The 21,066-nt window shown below is 43.8% G+C and overlaps 1 pseudogene; it reads right to left on the reverse strand.

The window, feature by feature from the left end:
• Window positions 1-16,403: 16,403 nt before the first annotated feature.
• LOC135272115 (probable E3 ubiquitin-protein ligase IRF2BPL) lies at window positions 16,404-18,682 on the reverse strand (annotated as a pseudogene).
• Between the last annotated feature and the right edge of the window lie 2,384 nt (window positions 18,683-21,066).

Genomic DNA, 21,066 nt, shown 5'->3' on the forward strand with positions numbered 1-21,066 from the left:
TTTTCATAAGAGATGTTGCAAAGTCTGAGGCCCTCGAGGAGGGTGTCAGCAGAACACTACCCTGCCCCGTGTGCTCAATACCCCCTTCTATATTGGCCACCCATCAAGGGACCCTGCCTTGGTCTCCAAGTCCGGGGACCCCCACTTCTCAGCACTGCTGATGGAGAAGGCATTATTACCGCTTAGGGTCCCTGCTTTGCCCAGCCGCTGAGACGGTTCCTTAGGACACGGTGATCCTCACTGTGACGCGAGCACAGGCTCAGTGCTCGCGATCGTGATCGCCCGCTTGTGCATGCGCATTGGCGTGCCGGGGTGGCCGGCTGCAGTGTCCGCGCTGTCCTGCCGCAGCCGCCCAGGACAAGGCTGGAGGCGGTGCTCGGGCGGTGCCCGGGAAAGAGCCTGCCTGCCACAAGCAGCGCAGGAGACCGACAGTTCTGACCTCCGTACCTCTTCCAGCCGGCTTTCCTGCTCGGATCGGCTGGAGGGGGAGGGCGCTTCAGATTGTGAGGTTGGCACGCGGGACTGCCCTCCCCATTGCATCCCGGATGGCTTGGAAGGCGAGGGCCCAGGTCGGTTCCCATCGGGCTGGAGATTCAGTCTGATGAGGTGTGGCGGGGGTCGGCGGACCCCAGAAACACGTGCCTAAGGACCTCGAGGTGGGTGTCAGCAGAACACTCCCCTGCCCCGTGTGCTCAATACCCCCCTTCGATATTGGCCACCCATCAAGGGGCCCTGTCTTGGTCTCCAAGTCCGGGGACCCCCGCTTCTCAGCACTGCTGATGGGGAAGCCATTATTACCGCGGAGGGCTCCTGCTTTGCCCAGGCGCTGAGACGGTTCCCCAGGACACGGTGATCCCCACTGTGACGCAAGCACAGGCTCTGTGCTCGGGATCGTGATCGGCCGCTTGCACATGCGCATTGGTGTGCCGGGATGGCCGGCTGCAGTGTCCGCGCTGTCCCGCCGCAGCTGCACAGGACAAGGCTGGAGGCGGGGCCCGGGGCGGTGCCCGTGAAAGAGCCTGCCTGCCACAACAGCGTAGAAGACCCACAGTTCTGACCTCCGTACCTCTTCCAGCCGGCTTTGATAATCGGATCAGCTGGAGGGGGAGGGCGCTTCAGATCGTGAGGTGGGCATGCGGGACTGCCCTCCTCATTGCATCCCGGATGTCTTGGAAGGGGTGGGCCGAGGTCGGCTCCCATCAGGCTGGAGATTCAGTCTGATGAGGTGTGGCGGGGGTGGGCGGACCCCAGAAACATTGGCCTGAGACTTCTTAGCACTGCTGATGGAGAAGGCATTACCGCCGATGGCCCCTGCTTTGCCAAGCCTCTGAGACAATTCCCCAGGACACGGTGGCCCTCAGAGCTTGTCATCTCAACACTTTGGGAGGCCGAGATGGGTGGATCACAAGGTCAAGAGATGGAGACCATCCTGGTCAACAAGGTGATCCCCCGTCTTTAAAAAAAAGAAGAAAAAAAAAAGGACTTTAACTGACTTTGAAGACTGTTCTCAGTATATACATGACCCTGAACTTCGATGCTTGTGCCACACACGTGATGTGGCGACCTTGGTTGGGAAAAAGGTTGTGTAGTGTAAAACAAGTATATCTGCCAGGAAATGTACTGGTGTGAGGAATGCACCTATGGGTCATGTGTAGTTTGGGCCACTTGGAAAAAGAATGAGAATGACCGTGTCTTCCTTCAGAAGGGAAAAATTAATCCCTCCTGTACTCCTGGACATTGTAATACATTAGAACTAATAATTACTAACCTCTTAGACCCCTGTTGGGACTAGAATTGACCCATGGGCTAAGATTCTAATTTGAGGGGAGTTTCAAGGGCACTGCATGAAACCGGTATACCATACTTTTCATAATGAGACAGAAGAACTGGTACCAGAACTCCCGAAAAAGACAAAGTCATTGTTCCTTCAGCTAGCTGAAAGTGTAGCCCATTCTCTTAATGTCACCTCCTGTTACGTATGTGGGGCACTACTGTAGGAGACTGATGGCCATGAGAGGCCTGAGAGCTAGTGCCTTCTAATCCCACTCCTAACGTAACCCCAGTTCAGAGGGTCCAGAAGGACAACTTCTGGGTCCTAAAGGCCTCAGTCATTGGACAGTACTCCTTGGCTACAGAAGGGAAGGACTTCATTGTTCCTGTAGAAAAACTTAATTGTTGGCCGGGCACGGTGGCTCAAGCCTGTAATCCCAGCACTTTGGGAGGCCAAGGCAGGGGGATCACGAGGTCAAGAGATTGAGACCATCCTGGTCAACATGGTGAAACCCCGTCTCTAATTAAAAAAAAATATAAAAATTAGCTGGGCATGGTGGTGTGTGCCTGTAGTCCCAGCTACTCAGGAGGCTGAGGCAGGAGAATGGCTTGAACCCGGAAGGCAGAGGTTGCAGTGAGCCGAGAATCACACCATTACACTCCAGCCTGGGTGACAGAGAAAGACTCCATCTAAAAGAAAAGAAAATTTAAAAGTATAGTTTTCTCTTAAAATTTTTAGCGTTTTTAGAAATACAGAACCACCATTTATATTCTTCAATAAAAGTTATTTCTTTTCAAAAGTTCTGAGTTGCACATAGATGGGTCCTTAGCCAGCAATGCATTGCTGGCTACGTAGACCACATAGGTTTGAGAAGTTGATGGTATTTCTATTATCCATTTGAGAATCTCTTTTTGGTTGGTCTGCCTATATTAGAACTTCTTGGAAAATTCTGTTGATATTATAATAATTGACTCATAGACTAAGCAGATAGAATATTTCACAATGGTGTATTTTGAGAAAAAGCATATAACTTACAAGGAAATGAAATAAGTCTTCTCTCATTACAATGTTTTATGATTTTCTCTGAATTCCAGCCATTGTCCATCACTGTATATGTGGACATTCTTTTGAATTATTACTAGTTAATCAAAGATGTTTGCAGAGCTCTTGGCATTATATAATGTCTAGCAACCTCATGTGAACTACAAAAAACCCTTGGCACCAAGGATGCAGCATTGCTCCATAACAAAAATAAATACATTTTAGGCATCAATAGAGCATTCAAGAAGGTGGGGCAGGTGTGTATATTATCACTGGACATTTTGGGGAGTGAAAAAATAAGTGTAAAAGCTCTCTAGTATTAGTTAAACCTAGAGAGAAGAAGTACTAACTGCAACCCCAGAAGAGAAGAAATGCTAACCAGCAATGCTGGAAGGAGGAGATACTCACCAGCAACTCTAGAGAAAAGGGTGGTAGGCAGAGCAGCTTAGACTCAGACACTTCTACTCAGCAGAACCCACTCTCCTCTATCTTGTGCATTGTGACTCTGATGTTAGTATTTGGCTGAGAACCATCTAAATGGTTCCAACCAACCATCTCGTGCCATGATAGAGTCATCTTATGCCATGGTGGAGCCATCTCATTTTATGGTGGAGTCATATTGCTCCATAATGGAGCCATCTCATGCCATAATGAGTCATCACATGCCATGTTAGACCCAACCCACATCATGATGGAGTCATCGCATGCTATGATGGAGCCATCTCATGCCATGATGGAGCATCTTCTGCCATGATGGAGTCACTCATGCCATGTTGGAACCACCTCATGCCATGTTGGAGTCCCTCATGCCACATTGGAATCACCTCATGCCACGTTGGAGTCACCTCGTGCTACGATGGAGCCATCTCCTGCCATGTTAGAGTATCTCATGCCATGATGGAGCCATCTCATGCCACGATGGAGTCACCTCATGCCATGATGGAGTCACCTATGCCATGATGGAGTCATCTCATGCTGTGTTGGAGTCATCTCATGCCATGAGGGAGTCACCTTATGCCGTGTTGGAGTCATCTCATGCCAGATGGAGTCATCTCATGCCACGATAGAGCATATCATGCCATGATGGAGTCCCTCATGCCATGATGGAGTCACTTCATGCTGTGTTGGAGTCATCTCATGCCATGATGGAGTCATCTCATGCCATGACGGAGTCACCTCATGCCGTGTTGGCATCCTCTCATGCCATGATGGAGTAATTTGTGACTCCATCCCTGAAACTGCCCTTCCTAGTCTCAGCACCATACTCTTTGAAGTTCCCAAGGGAAACCCACACATAGAAAACACAAAGACACGTCCCTCATGCCTTTTGCCTCAGATGACTGGAAGTAGAGAGCCATTTGAAAATAGGAGTACTCCATCTTTAACTTCTGCAACTGTCATGCCAGAATTTCCACCTCCAGGTACCCTGATCCAGAAAATGTTCTTTAACCTTACTTTTGCTGGATGCTTGTTGATACCCTTGTTTCTTGAGAGATCAGGGAGTGGGAGCCCTCAGAGTGCTAACGAGGAGACACTCATCTGTGGGTGAAGTCGTACCTGTAGATGAAGCACTGGGGAAATTAGCAACTCATTGTGATTTAGTGGAGAAAAAAATGAAAAGCTGAATCCATAGAGAAAGACACTCTTTGGGAGAATGGGAGATCCGAAATATATGGAACACTTGATTTTCTGTTCAAGTAAGTACTCTCAGGGGAGCGAAGTTTACAAGGTTTGCCAAACTTCTCCTTAAAGTTCTAGAGAGTAAATATTTTAGGCTTCATGGAACAAAAAGTAAAATCAAGGATATTACATAGCTACTCACATAGACACTTAACATAAAACGATTTAAAAATCTAAAAGCTCTTCTTGGCCTGCAGGCTACGCAAAAACTGGCAGCAAGCCAAATATTTCTGATACCTGAATGACAGGCTTTGGTGTGCTATTGGAAATTTATCTTAAAAGAAAAATGAAAGGAAGAAGAAGAACAACAGCAACATCAAAAAACTTAGCTATGGGTAAATTTAAGTTTATAATAATATAGTCTTGAAATCAATAAAGTACCTTGGATCTGACTTCCATTTTAACAGCTTAACTTAAGTACTTTTAAAGGCAGGGATATGAATTGGGATTTGTTGACCTCAAAGGTCTCAGAACAAAATTTAGTTTCCCCTGACTTTATGGTTTCAGAGTTGATATTTTTAAAGTGGACTGAGAAATATTGAGAATGTCAGCTTCCCAAGTTATACCTTTCCTTCAAATGCTCTTCTGTATGACAGTTTATGAGACTCTGTTCTCAGAAAACACTTGGAAGTGAAAAGAATTGCCTTGTTCTAGAAGAAATATTTCAGAAGTGAAGACACTATATTTTTAGTCAGTGGATAAAAGAGGAAATATAGCATTCATTCTTCTTAGAGTGGTATTGCTGATAGCTCATTTGGGAATATCACATATAATTATTCAAGCTCCCCTAAAATTAATAGATAAAAGACAACAGGAATGACTTGAAGATGGGCATGCTGGATATTTACCAATATCATTCTGAACATTTTTAAGCATATTTTCGGGCATTGTAACCTCTGCATGTCAATGATGTCTTTGAAGATAAGTTTTTATTGTGGACCCGTACCTTGTCATAGTAGAAGCAGAAACCCGTTAGAGATTAGTGCAGTCATTTCAGAGAGGGAAGATAAAGGATTAAATAAGGTTTGTAACACCCTAGAAAGTTGTCTCAGAATTGAGATATATTTTGAGAGTCTAATTTGCTAATGAACTGTATGTGGAAGGTGAGGGAAAGAGTGAAGACAAAGATGAATCCTGCATTTCTGGTCTATTAAGTTGGGTACATTATGGAACTTATTCCTGAGATGAGGGGAGTGTATGGGAGAGAATTTAAAAATTCTGTTTTGTGAATGACATGATTGAGACTCCTGAGATCTCCAAGTAGAAATATTAAGGAAACCTTTGGATGGTCAGGGTACATGTTAGAGATGGAAGTACAAACACAGGAATTATCAGCTTTTGGAGGATTTGAAGCCATCCTTCTGGATGCAATCACACAGAGAGAAGAGGAGAGTGTGGTTAGAGAAGGGAGGTCTCTACCCTGGAACCTCCACTGTGTAGAGTCTGGAAAGATTGAGAGGATTCACAAAGGAGGCAAAATAAGTGAAGTAGGAAGAGGATTCACAAAGGAGGCAGAATCAGTGAAGCAGGAAGGGTCCTAGATGATAACAGGAGAAAGCCTCTCAAGAGAGTGAAATTCTACAGTCAAGAAGAAATGAGCACTGACATTAAAAGCGGCCAGAGCACAGTTTGTAGCAACCCAAGGAGGCAATTGTGAGAGGTGAAGCCCGGTTGGAGGGGCTTAAAAAGAGAAAAGAAAGTATCTACAGACCCTTGCTCTTCAAGGTGTGGTCCTTGATGGAGAATTATTGGCATTACCTGAGAGCTTATTAAACTTCTTAGGTATTCAGAATCTCTCTCTCTCTCCCTCCCCCTTATTTATTTATTTATTTTAGAGATGGGGTCTCACTATGTTGCCCAGGCTGCAGTGCAGTGGCTATTCAAGGACACAATCATAATGCAGTACAACCCCAAGCTCCTGGGCTCAAGAGATCCTCCTGCCTCAGATTTCCAAGTAGCTGAGACTGCAAGAATACTGAAGACCTACTGAATCAAGCCCAAATTTCAGAAAAGTATCTAGATTATTTGTCTGCAAGTTCAAGAAGTGCTCATCAGTAACTCTGTTGAGGAGTTTGCTGCATAAATGAGTAGAGAGAAACAAGGCCATCCTCCATTACAGCAAAGGAAGATGTCACGTAGCAGATTTTTTTTTAAGGTAGGAATTAATACAATGGATATTCATCCTGATTGAGATCTCTTAAAGAAGGAAACACTTTTTATGGCTGCATAGTATTCCATGGTATACCATGAATGGGTACCTGGGTTGATTCTATGTCTTAGCTACTGTAAATAGCACAGTGATGAACAAATGAGAACATGTGTTTTTTGGTATAAGTGGTTGGTCAGGGAGAATTAAAAATTGATGACTAAACACTGCATACAGTCAGAAATTAATATTGTAATTATTTATTTTAGTTTTAAAAACAGATACATTTCTATGTGAGTTTTTATCTCTTTGCAGTAATTAAAAAATTTGTGTCCAGACATTCTCACTTAAATGTTTTATCATCTTCATTTTCAAAACGTCTTTAAAGACATGTAAAGAATCACTCCAGGGATTGCTATATATAGATATCTAGATTGCATTGTCCCAAACTAGCTAGTGGACTAGTAATTTGCCATTTAGAAAATTTATTCTGAATATGATCATATTTCCCTAGGTGTGGCTTATATTAATTTTTTGGCCCTGGGTGTGTGTGTGTGTGTGTGTGTGTGTGTATGTGTGTGTGTTAGTATAAAATTTCAAAATCTTAAAGCTACCACTTTGCTCCTAAACAACACGAGGCTATTATTGTTTTCTAAAAGAAGATGAGCAAGCTGTACTCCTAAGATTTTAGGCAGACGTATGAATAAAACTATGCCTTATATACTTGAAAAGTCAATTATGTAGCAACTTCCACTAAATTATATTGTGTATCCACTGTCTTACACACAGAACTCCATTCAAAATATACTGTACAATAAAAATATTATTTGGTGCATTACTTCATCAAACATTTACCAAAAAGTGTGACATTTGCAAAGGAACTTGTTATATCAAAGATACATCAGTTCCTTGTATTTTCTAAGGTGAGTATAAGCACCAGAACCAGAGGCCTTGGCAAATATGATAGGTTATCTTCTGTAATTACAATCAATCAGTAGTTAGTGGTGCTTATTGCAAAATAGGTACAATGTCTAATTTATTGGCAAGAGTGTAGGTGCTAATTTTGCTTGTAAATGAATAGAACAAGTGTTTGCAAATTAAATCAAGCAGCTGCTTCACAGTCGGTAATACTAATAGCTACCAACAGAACTCTAAGCCATTACTCTAAATTGTTTAATGAACTGCTTTTAATATGTAGTAAAGTAGAACCCTGATTCCTTAAAAATGTTGGACTGGAACTTAGTTATTTAACTTTAATTGACCTCTCAATGGCTCCCCTGCCATTATTATAGTAGGGTAGAGCTAAGATTTAAAAAGTACATTTAATAGAGATTAAAATACCAATATATTTAAATGTGGACATGTTGGCTATATCTGTGATTTACACTCATATATATAGTCTATGTGTTTAGATTTTCAGCTATTGAGTTTAGGCTGTTATAAAGAACACTACTAGGCTACTTATTCTTTTCTATTTATTGTCACCTAAATAGCATCCTCAGTTGATGAAAATGATAGGAAACCATAAATGTAATCCCAACTTTCTGAGGCAGTTACTGAATAATACACATCTTAAAAACTGTATAGAATTATCTTAAAAGTTTTATGATTTGTAAAATATTGAAAAGTTTGATGTCAGTCTATGTTCTGGTCCTAGGAAGGTTTCATTCATTTGGAAGTGTATTAAAGGTCCATATAGTGAGCGTAAAATGATAATGACTTCCTGCCAAACTGTGTGTCATAATTAAAACTATTAACTACTCTTTCTTCATTACTTTAAAACATCATCAACTTGACAATGGAATTTTCACACAGGAATTTTAAAGTAAACTGAATACACAGATAAGTAGTAGATGACAACATCTATTATAACAAAACTTGTCTTTGGACATTTTTAGCTGGTATTTGGAAGCATCATCTTTTATGTGGTGTCCATAGTAAAAGTCTGTAAGTTTCTATGTGGCACCCATCATGAAACAATGCATTTCAAACAAATTTAATTTTGCTGTCACCATATTTAAGATTATACTTGGCAAATTAAGTATCTATAGTCATAAAACTGAATATAACCTAATATAAGTTCAATCTACAACACATACAGAAGTGTTGACAGTTAATATTAGGTAAACATAAGAAGTAAACATTTCATGACATACAGTTCAATTTAGCTTACTAAATATTTGTCTGTTTAGAAATTACATAGACTATGAATTAAATAATGTAAATATATTTTAATTTTTAACCAAAAATAGTTACTTAGAGAGTGTTACTGGAAAGTTATCAAGGAGAATCATAACAATCTCTTTTAGCAGCAAGTTAGGTGACTTTTATTATATTATTTTATTACAAGCTTTGAAAAATTGTCAAAGCTTAGAATTTTATAATTTTTTTCAGTAGCTACAAAGCACAATGACTAGAGGTGATACAATATTTATAATAGCACTAAAACATGGACATGAGGGAAAGATTAAAATAATTCTGATTATGGCATGTCCATACTAAAGCAATGTTTAAAGAGTATATCTACAAGGAATTTTTTTGAAATATGAAAACTGTTACACATTCTTCAATATTTATAATACAGATATTGCTTGAAAATATGTTGTGTATATGAAGATTGTGAATAGCTCATAGATAAAAAATGTGCATAGGTATATTATTTTTCTATTGCCATGTAATAAATTACCAACATTTTAGCAGCTTAAAACAGGAGACTATTACCTTGCAGTATCTGTAGGTCAGAAGTCAAGCAGTGCATGGTTGGGATGTCTGCTTAGGGTATTATAAAACTGATACCATTCTAGCTCCCTTTTCATAAGCCCTCCTTGTTGTACTGGAGGACCACATTAGTCCCTAATCATTGGGGTCCCTCCCAATAATGACAGCAACAGGAGTGAGGGCTGTGGAGCGGAAAAACTAGTGGCCTGCCTGCTACTTCTAGGAGCTCTGTCCCAGGAAAGTGCAGAGCTCCTATTAGCCTGAGATCCCAGGCGAGAGGTGCCTGGGCTTCCAGGTTGGGACGCTCTGCACGGTGAGGAGTAGCAGGGACAAGGTCCTATGTGGAAAACTTTGGCTGCCTTTCTGTGAGACAGCTGTATTGTGCTGGGGGTCTGCACTAGTCCCTCATCATTACTCTCCCTCCCAAGCCAGAGGACAACAGGAGTGAGGGCTGTAGTGAAGCAAAAATGGTGCTCTGCTTGCTTACCTGTGGGAGCTACATCTCAGGGAAGTGCAAAGCTGCTCCTGGCCTGAGAGCTCAGGTGGGACTGGGGAGGCCATGCTAGGGTCCCAGACCAGTTGGGCTTATTCAGAGAGGTGCAGTCAGGGAGAAACCTGCTGTTCATCTGCTGCTCAGTCCCTATGGATTCCGCCCCCACTCTGGGGACGTGCAAGGGAACCTGGCCTCCCTCATTGCTGGATCTGCAGCCAGTTGTTCTGGGGGCTGTGGGTTGTCCCAGGGATCCAGGGGACTTTGCATGTGCCTGAGTGGCAGCTCTGCTGAGAATCCATGTAGTTCTCCACATCAGTCTGGAACCCCCAATGCAGGGGGATCATGGGGGATCTCTAGAGTTCAGGTTTGCAAAGGTCCATGGCAGAAGTGTGGGTCCCCAGGTCCTGTCACTATTCACCATTTCCCCACAGTGAGGGGTCTCCCCTGGTTCTACACTGCTTCTGAGTAGGTGGTTGTCCTATCTCTTCTTTGTTATCTGTGGGTTGCACTGAGGAATCAATATTCCTCAGTGAATCCCAGTGTGTCCACCCATATGATCCAGTTGAAGAGCTTGTGTTTAACTACCATGCCTTATTCTCTTTGTAAAAGTGATGCATGCTAGCTGCTTCTAGTCATTCCATATTTTATACTTGGGTGGGAAAGCCTGTAGTCTAGGATAACAGCCACATTGTAACCAAGTCTACATATACAACTTGCTGCATGACAGCCAGTAAGTCAAGAGACAGGTGTTGGAACAAGGAAAGCAACTTTATTCAGAAAGCCAGTAAACTGAGAACATGACAGTCTAGTCTCTTAAAGAACAGCTTAAGTTAGTATAAACTTTAAACTCCCTTTTATGTTAAGGAAAGGGGAAGAGGAGGAGATTAAAGTCAAGAGGTGACGATCAACTGCAGACATGAGCACCAGTGAAGTCCTGAGGACGCTGTGAAACTTCTTTGCTCTTGGTCAGCTGACTTCAGATAACACAGGTCAGGTCACAATGTTTCTATAAATCAATTTTTTAAAAAGGCAGGTGTATCCAAATTATGTCTACAAAGTTGGTCTTGTTCACATGGCTAACCTTTGTTTTCCCCGACAGGTAAACCAGTGATGGCTGTCAACCAAAATTTTGCTTAACACATTATCCAGGTCAGTTTCATTTTCAAAAAACTGCTTTACATCTTTTCTCCTTTAGTTTCAAATGTTTCCAATCTTTACATTTTAGATAGAACAGTCTGAATTGTATAAGAAAAACAAAATCTCAAAGTAGCCTTAAATTAGTAGTACTATAAACAGTGAGTTTTATCTCAACATCAGTAGCTTAATATCAGCAGATTCAAAGCAGACAAAAAAGGAAAGAGAAATAGAGAGCTTTACTTAACTCTGTAGTTGCAGGTTGACCATTTGAGCTCTGAATTTTCCTTGCTGTAATTTGCCTATCAGTTTTAAAATGCGCACAAGGATGGCCCATAATATGCGACCAGATGGAGTCCTAGAAAACCTGGCAAGCTTTTGAACTTTCTCATGTTTTTACACATGTATGCCACAAGAGTTTCTTTCCTAAGTGGGTCAGTTACCCATTGCACTGACCTGATGTGTCTTGCTGTGCCCTTAGTGTGAGTGTTCCTGAGTCAGTCATTCTAAGCCTCCCTCTACTGATACATCATAATGATCCATTTCAAGATCATTCTTCAGAGGGAAATTTGATGACAGCCATCTGGAATTGACTATTTTTTAAATAATTAACTTGATAAATAACAAGATATCAAAAAATAAAAAAGATTAATTTAGATGGATGCAGAGGAAAATTGAAGAAGAAAGGGAAGACAAACAATAACAAAGTGGGTGAGTTATAATAGTTTCTACATCCTACACTAAAGTGACAGAAAATAAAATATTCCTAGATGTGGAAAACTAAACTTTTTGTATTTACTCTAAACTTGATGAAAACTCTGATCTTTTATTGTCAGAAAACAAGCAAAAATATTTTCTCCCCCCAAAATGTAAAATCTATATATATATATGCACGTGTATCTAAATATATACATATATAACATGTACATATATATTACAATACAGCACACATATGTATATACAATTTTATGTTCAACAGAATTCTGATTTATAATAGAGTTAATTTAATTTTTAACATTTGCCAAGGTATACATATAGCTCTCTTTTTATAGTATGAGCAGATACATCAGCCATCTTATAAAAAGTTGATTTTTATCTCAGAGAAAATTGCATCTCAGAGAATGTTTTGCAGTGCTGACTGTTAACGCATTCTTGAATGTTACCTATAAAATTTAACAAGGTAGTTGTTCAGGCCTATATGCTTGAATTCCCATTCTAGAAACTTAGTGAACTTAAGCAACTGTTTTCCCCATGCATGACCAAGTCACGCACCCCACTCAAGCTTATCTTTAGTTTGTGAAGATATACATCTTGTGAGAATTTAAAAACATAAATGGAGAGTATGCAATAAAGATTTTCGATTGTTATTTTCTTTTTCAAAAACATTTTGTTATGCAAATTTCAAATGTATTAATATAAATGTAGTAGTATACCCTATACTTACGTACCCATAACTCAGCTTCAATAATGATCTACATTGCACCATTTTTATCTCCACCAGCTACTGAACACCACTTGATCGTGATGATGATGATGATTACAATAAAGATTAGAATTCCTTTTTGCAGTATAACTAAAAGCAGTATTATGATATAGAGTGGAATTTATTGAAATGGCCAAGAATATTACGTTTAGTATTAATTAAGTGTAACTTTAGAGAGACTGTTGGCTACGTTTCAAAAAATACAAAATATTAAGGCCATTCAAAAAGATTTAAATTCTAGAGAAAGGTATGCATAATAAGACATTAAATGCAGATGCAGCTAAGAAGCATTTTCTAGTACATGATATATATTTGGAAAAATTTTCTGCTGAAGGTTACTTTATAAAGAAATAATTTCAGGTATAGTTTGTATATTGAAAAATCATTTAAGTGTAAAAATGATTTAAATTAACATATCTTACATGATCATCAATAAAATAAAACTTATTGGCCAATAAATGAATATTTCAAAAATGAGTTATTTATTATTCCTAGCACATTTTTCTATTAAAAATAGTCAAAATTGTCTACATATATCATGTACATTTTTGGAGTAGTAATTTCCACATGCTCTTCAGGAAAAAAGGTGAATTCTCTTCCTAATTTTTGAAAGAATACTTCATAGAGTGTATTTTTTTTCAGAAATGGTTTCAATTATCCAAAGATCTAAACATTTAAAAGACTTTACTGTGAGTCTACATAAATGTATGCATCTCTATATCTTGGGATGAAGCCAAAAGTAGCCTCATGGAAATTCCATTTGGACAAGTTAAGTGACGTAGCTGTCCATCTCATCTCCATCAATGTCTTCTTGATACCTCATGTCACCATTTCTCCAATCTTGGCTTTATACTTATACTTGTTTCTGGCCCTACTCACATTATCAGGGATACTAGTGTTAAAAGAAATGTTCAGATATTTGTTAAAATGGTAAGAAAGACTCTATTCAGAACTATTGCCATGGGTGTGGAGACCATTACAATAGGAAGAGAGATCAGGCTCAGCTCTGAACGCAATAAAGGCAGCTAGGGATTTATAGCCAGTTAATGGAATAAAGGTGTCAATGTAGGAAGAATTGGATTAAGGTAATGGGGATTTTTGCTGAACTATCTTAATAGAATTTTTCTTGAAGGTAGAGCAAAGGATTATACATCAAAGGGGGGGAAGAATTTACTCAGTTATAATCAAACATCGAGGGTGGGGGATTCTCTAAATTGACATAGTAGGATTCTTGATAAAACTGGAATGGGCAGGACACAGAGAGGATGGGGGCTAAGGTCTACACCTAGTCAAGAAGAGGGCTCAGAGGAGCTGCCTAAGTTTTGTTCAAGGAGAGACTGTGTCAGCATGTCGTGTTTGAGCTTTATATCTCACCCAATTTAGGATACTCTGACTGCATGAAGGGCAGAGGGGAGGCTACAGAGTCCAGTGAATTTGCCAGTTGACATTTCTCTGCTGTTCCTAAGACCATGGCCTGACCCCCGTCTAAGCTGGCTAAGCTTCTGATCTAGTGTTTGGGGGCTGTTTATGCATGTAACCTTATAAAATGCTGATTTTTCTAAAGAGAAACCCAAAAGACAAAGCATTGACTCTATCATCATTCCTTGAGGGTTATCAGTACACTCTCCTGGTTAAGATAGTACCTCTTCTCAGCCTGGCCAAGATGGTGAAACCTGGCTCCACTAAAAATGGAAAAATTAGCCGAGTATGGTGGTGGGAGCCGGTAATCCCAGCTACTCAGGAGGCTGAGGCAGGAGAATCACTTGAACCCAGGAGGTGGAGGTTGCAGTGAGCCTACCACACCACTACACTGCAGCCTGGATGACAAAGACAGATTCCATCTATAAAAAAAAAAATGTTAGTACCTGGTCTCAGACTCTAAAGTTGGTTTATAGTCTATGCTTGAGACTATCCCATCAACAACATGTCAAAAGCAGACCCCAATTTAGGGTGGGCATGGACACTACACCATAGGATAGCCTGCTGTTGCAGAGTCATAAGAATTCTTACATCTTGCTTTTCAAAAGTCTGAACATTTTGGGGTGTTCACTGTTAACTAGAATACATTTTTTCTTTCCCTGCCACTATGGGCTAACCTACTGTGTGAAACGTTATTTTTTTCCTGATTTTTCTCATTAGATTGAGGAAACAGCCATTCTCTTTACACCTTCTCTTACTTTTATATTATATTTTTACATATTCAATGGTTAGGAGAATTCCACACAGGGAGCAAGGACACTCATTTTAAGTGTAAATTAGAACATATCAATTCTGAATCTGATGGAGGCAAAACTATATGAATTGAAAATTATTTAAGTCAGTGATATAGCATCAACATCTACTACTACATTTCAAATGTCAGAACTTTCTAAGTAGTCTTCTGTTAATCGATAGCAGTTCTGATTACTGTGTCACTTAAAATACTTCCAGACACAAGTAACAGTAAAATCAAATAAAAATGATCTAAGATCTTTAAGAATGTATTTTATCACATAAACAGAAGTCTAGATTTATGGCAGTCTGCCAGATAGGCTCTAGAATAGCCCACATGCCACTTTGTGTTTATGCCCTTGTAAGGTCTCCTACCCATAGGCAGAAATTGTGACCTCTTCTAATCAACAGAACAAAGGTAACAGATGTATGTGATGTTGTATACATGATTATACAGCATAAAACTATAAGCCAAGTCCTGGATTATTTCCTTGATGCTTTTGAGACAGCAAGTAGTTATGTTAGCAAAGCCTATCTAACAAGGAACTTAAGGTGTCAACCAGCTGATAGCCAATAAATACTGAAGCCCTCAGTTTGACATCCCAAAGGAACTTCATTCTTCCAACAAACATGTGAACTTTAGATTCTTCCCCAGTTGAATTTCAGATGAGAACATGGTTCTGACAACACCCTGATTGCAGTCATATGAAATGCTGAAACATTGGACCCAGCCATTCCATGGCCAGACACTGGATTTACACAAACTGTAATAAATGCGTTATTTATGGAACTTAGTTCATGGAAATATTGTTATGCAGCAAAAGAGAACTGGTACAGGCAGTTTGAAAGTTGGCTAATTATGTGGTTCGGAAACATGGCTCTGGTTTTGTATTGATTTTTTATATATATATCAATTGAATTTACTACAAGTTACTAAGCTCCAAGGCACATTACAGTGTTCTGTTAACTACAGAAATGTATAAAGGACAAACAGAGAAGATTCTCCATGTCTAGCATTTTGCTCTACTGTTCAAAAGCATCCGTGCATCAATAAAGTAAAAACAAAACAACACGTGTAGATCCAACAGATTCAGGTCAGTAGAAACCAAAACATTTTCCCCTTACAAACTTGCAACAAAAAACGCCCCATCCCCCCCACACCCCCCTTACCATTTTGCAAACAAAACAGAAAAATGAAACAAAAACAGAACAAAATAAAGTGAAGACTTCAACACTTGGGGCAGTTTAGAAGGAAGCTTTCACCATTTTATAGCGTCTTTTTTTTTTTTTTTTTAGGCAGCAACACTGGCCTTGGCAAAAAAAAAAAAAAGTCTTTTTCTTTTGTGTCTGTTTCTCCTTTCAGAGAGTGCACAACATTTATAAAAATACACACCATCAGCAGTCGTTGCTAAGGGCTGTTAATTCTGTACCTAGGCAAACATTCTGCCACCAAATAAATGCTAACGAATATGATGCCAACGACCCAACCAATATGATACTGCTTAACACAAACCAGCTTATCCTTCAAATGAAGAAGTTACATACCTTTGTTTCAAAATATGGAAACATACGACGAAAATAATGTCTATACATAAGACTAACTTTTCGCAGTTTTGTTATATTCACAATTCTACATCTTGGGGGTGAGGGAAGGGAGGGTTGAGGTGGGTGGGGGCAGGGTCCTCAGGATTGGAGAGGAGCTGGTCTGGGGCAAAGGATATGGCTGCCCAGTGGTTCAAGGGTCTCTCTCCTTTTTCACTTTAACATCCCCAGCTAAGATAGTCGCGATTTCGCCTTGCATGAAGGCCCAAGGTACATTCGACCCGACTAGGGGGCATTTCTCTCCGCTGGGGCAATACACCTCACCAGTGGCCCCCTGGGCCTTGATACTCTCTCTAGAGCAAGGGAAGCAAAATTTGTGGCTGGGGATGGACGGGCACTGAACGAAATGCGTGTCCTCCAAACGGTCGTGGCAAATGGTGCAGCAGAGGGGTCCGCTGTTGGCCATGGGGGAATCCGGAATGTTTTGGGGGTGCACTTGGTCCATGCCCGGATGGGCGCTAGGCGGTGGGAGCGTCACCTGTAAATTCACGTCCCCTTTATGTGATGCCAAGCGGCGCTGCCCCGGCACGGAGGTCGGCAAGACTGGGTTGCTGCTGTTGCGCCGCGCGGACGCAGTGGTAGAGTGCACGGAACTATCATCTTTGGGTGAGTGCGCAGTGCCCAGAGTATCTGCCATCGACATGAGGGCGGCCATGGGGGACAGACCGTTCTGGGAGGGTGACTCAGGTGGGGTGGTCCGGTTGGAATGGGGGCCCAGAGGTGGGGTCGGCAGAGGCGGACCCCCTGCCGCGTGCCCCCCCGCCGAGAAGTCCCCGGTGGACATGGTGAGCTTCAGCGCCTCACTCTGGTTTGCCATCTGCTGCTGCCTCTGCTGTTCCTCGCACAGCTTCAGCACGCCCTCGGCTGGGTCCGGAGGCTCGGGGAAGGCCTTCCTCTTGTGCAGACTGGCGGCTGCGCCCCAGTTCGAGGGCACCGTGGATGGCAGGGCCCCGGTCCCCGGGGGTGCGCTGGGGGCGCGGCTCAGACTCACCAGTGCCGTGGGCAGCATGGGGCAGCTGGCGTCCAGGTAGGGCTGGGGCAGCATGTCAGCACCAGGCACGCCCTCCTTGAAGAAGGGCACGGCCTCAGGCAGCAGGTCCCCAAGCAGGCACCAGTCCCCGGAGCCGTGCTTCTTTTCGTACTCCAGGTACTTGAAACGCAAGGACAGGCCCCGGCCGAAGTCCTTCGTGCAGTCCTGGTACATCTGCTTGGCCACACCAGACGCACTGGAGTACACGTTGCCCGAGCCCGTGGGGTACTCAATGAACAGCTTCAATTCGTAGTCCATGCCGGGCTTGGAGACAGCGTCGAAGGCGAAAACGCGGCCCAGTAGCGAGTGGTCCTTCTTGAAGCGAACTTCGTAGGGCGTGCAGCCCGCCAGCGTGAGCAGCGTGTCTCGGACCATATTGGGCTTGTTGGCCCACTCCTCGGCGCGGTTGCGCAGGCTCTCGCTCAGCTCGGCCAGGGCCTCAGCGTTGCGCTGCTTCTCCTTCAACTCACGCGGAGGTCCATGCTCGATACCGAGCCCGGCCTCTTGCCACCAGCACCCACGCCCACCTCCGTCACCGACAAAGAGGTCGAAGACGACGAGGACGACGTGGCCGATACACCCGGGGTACCCCCGAGACAAGCGGGGTCCCCAGGAGCCTCTGGGGGAGAAGGCGTCGGGGGCCCACGGCTGCCCAGCGCTTGAGGCGGGGGTCGGGGGAGGACCGCAGTGCTGGCCGGGCCGTTAAGCAGTGTCTGCGGCAGCAGGTTGGGGGGCACGGTGAGCTGGGGACCTCCGCCACCTCCCGGGTTGGGCAGCCCCCTCACCAAGCCCACCGTGCATCCCACGCCGAGACGCCACTGACACCGCCGCTGAAGAAGAGTTGGGTCTCTGGCGGTTCCGCTCTGGGGGTCCCTCCTCTGTTGCTGGTTGGGCAGCTGCGCGGCGTGGCTGCTGCTTCCTAGGCTCACGGCGGGGGCGGGTACTGGAAGCGGATGCGCTGTTCCACGGCGGCGGCGGCGGCGGCCACGCTCAGGCCTAGCGCTCCAGGCCAGACGGGGCCGCCAGCACCGCAGGTTTGCTGGGACCATCTACGTGGTTGAACTGCTGCTGCTGCTGCTGCTGCTGCTGCGCGGCGGGCGCCGCCGCTGCCGCTGCTGCCGCGGCCACTTCCTTAGCCGACAGGGCCACCGTCTTGATCCCGACGGGCGGTGGCGGCCCGGGGAAGCGGCCGTCCTGGAAGCAGCCGTGAGCCCGCTTTCGATCACGAACTCGATGCGATCGGCGCCCTTGTAGTTGACGCAACCGCGGCATACGGGTTCGGAGAAGTCCCAGATCATGGCCCAGGGCATGCGGGACAGGTTGCACAGGTAACAAGATTTTCTCCGGGACGAGGACACCTGCGCCACCGACATGATGCCGGCCCTGGGGAAGGTAGGCCCCCGCCCAGGCTGTCTCCGCGGCGCCTTCTCCTCCGGGAGGACTGGCGGGCTGGGGAAGGAGTCCGACTGAGGGGGAGGGAGAAGGGGGGCGAGAAAGTTCTGCCCAGGGGCTGGAGGGCGCGCGAGTGTCCACCGCCTGCGCAGCGCCTCACGGTGGGGGCTCCACCGCCCGGGCGGAGGATGGGTTCAGCCCGCTCTTCGCCCCCACCTCCTACTGCTGTTGTCTGGTCGCGAGGGGAGCTCAGGAGCCTCCTTCCTGGTGCTGCGGACTTGGGCTGGAAGCTCCAGGCCTGAGGGGAGGGGGCGAGGGTGCCCGGTGCTGGCCGCCGTTGCCTCTTGGCTCCCTCCCCAGAGTGGCGGGTGCGTGGAAGCTCGAAAGGGGACATCTCTTCCTTTCCCCAGGGGCCCCCCTATGAGCTGCGTCCTTTCCCCGACGGGGCCCCTGGGGCGAGGGCTAGAGGGTTCAGTGCCACCCGGTGTCCATGTCCAATCTTGCTGAAGCCGCTGCTTCCCCGGAGGGCCGGGGGAGGGGGTGGTAGCCGAGAAAGGACCTTCTCCCCTCCGCGGCGTCGGCCGTTCCGCTGGCAGCGGCTGAGTTTGCACCCCAGAGGGAGCCACCGCGGCCACTGCTTCCAGGACCCACAAGAGGAGAGGAGGGCACGCACGCAGGCGCCCGCCGCTCCCAGGCCTGGCCGGCGGCCGGGCCGCCGCGGCTGGCGGCGCTCACGTTGGCTGCAGGGCGCTCGCGCAGCGCCTCGGTCCGGGTCGCATCCCTTCCCGCTTGTGCTCGCGCTCGCCCGGAATGTGGGGTTGTGATTGTTACTCTACGTTCCGGAAGCTCCTGCTCTGGCTGCGGCTCGCGCTGTCCCCGGCTTGGCCACGCAGGATGCCCTGTATTGATGTTATTGCTGCCAAACCAATCATCCAAAACATAGTGACTTAAAACAACAATCATTTTATCATGTTCCATAATCTGTGAGCCAGGAATTCTGGCAAGGCACAGCTAGGTAGGTAATGCTTCTGTTCTTCATGATTTGGTGGTATTTAATTCATGCCTGATTTGACTTAAAAGGTCCAAAAAGGTCTCACTCAAATGCCTGATAGTTTGGCAAGGTTAGCTAGACATCTAGGTGACAGGGATCAGCTGAGAAACTTTTTCTATCAATATAGTTGCAGTCTCTCTCCATGTGGCCTCCCTAGCAGGTAGGTTTGGATTACTACTTGAATTACTCATGAGGCAGCTAATGGTTCTAAGGGCTAGATATCTGAGAGATAGAAGTTGAATCTGTCCATTTCTGAAAAGTCCAAGGTGTTGGTCAAAGCAATTACAGGGTCTTATCAAAGGAGATGTGGTCATAGACCCTATCTCTCAATGGCAGGATTGTTAAAGACATTTTGGTCATCTGAATCCACTACAGTCAGTATCTTAGTTATTCTCGAAAGGTCAAGAGCTGTCTTCTTAGTACCAAGTAGTTCTTACTACACAGTTATTTCCAGAGGTAAGAAGAAACTCATGTTTTCTATTTTTTTTCAGAGATTGAGGAATGTTTTCTCAGAAGCCTTCTCTATTAAGTTGCATGGTATTCTCAGATTTACAGTAATCATATAATATACAGTAATAATAATCATACTACTCAACAAGGTAGTATTTACATATCATATGTGAATATTATTTAGTTCTTATAAAAACAGATTAAGTACTAGTATTTTTCCATTGTTATCGTTTTTCCCTTTTCAAGTGCACTAATTCTCAGAAGTCCATAATAATCACTGAATTAATCAACTTTTGTCAATTTTACAGATGTCAATGTCTGAAGTGATGGGAACATATATGTATATATGGGAATATATATGTATATATATGTGTGTATATATATATACATATATATTCCCAAGTGATAGGAATATATATGTATATATGTATACACACACACTATTGGCTCTCATATGATTCACATCTTTGAGTAGGATATAAAGAATTGTCATGTAAGCAAATAAGTAAATTATTGAATGTGAGACACCATGGAAAAGACAGGGAGCAGAAGTACACATTAAGGAACACCTCAAATATGTTGTGTATGCTTGCCAGAGTCAAAAACAAAACATTTACAAATGAATGAATTTTCTTTTTTTTTTTACTATAATTTCAAGTTTTATTACAGATTAAGGCATACAAGTGCAGGTTTGTAACCGGGCATATTGTGTGATGCTGACATTTGAGTACAAATAATTTCATTATCCTGTTAATGAGCCTAGAATCTAATAACCTAATAGGTGGTTTTTCAGCCCATTTCCCTCTTCCCCCTCTCCCTTCTAGTAATCCTCAGAGCCTATTGTTCCCATCTTTATGTTGATGT

The sequence above is a fragment of the Aotus nancymaae genome, unplaced genomic scaffold (genome assembly GCF_030222135.1).
Source record: "Aotus nancymaae isolate 86718 unplaced genomic scaffold, 86718_ANA_hifiasm-v0.15.2.pri h1tg000106l, whole genome shotgun sequence".
Lineage (NCBI taxonomy): Eukaryota > Metazoa > Chordata > Mammalia > Primates > Aotidae > Aotus > Aotus nancymaae.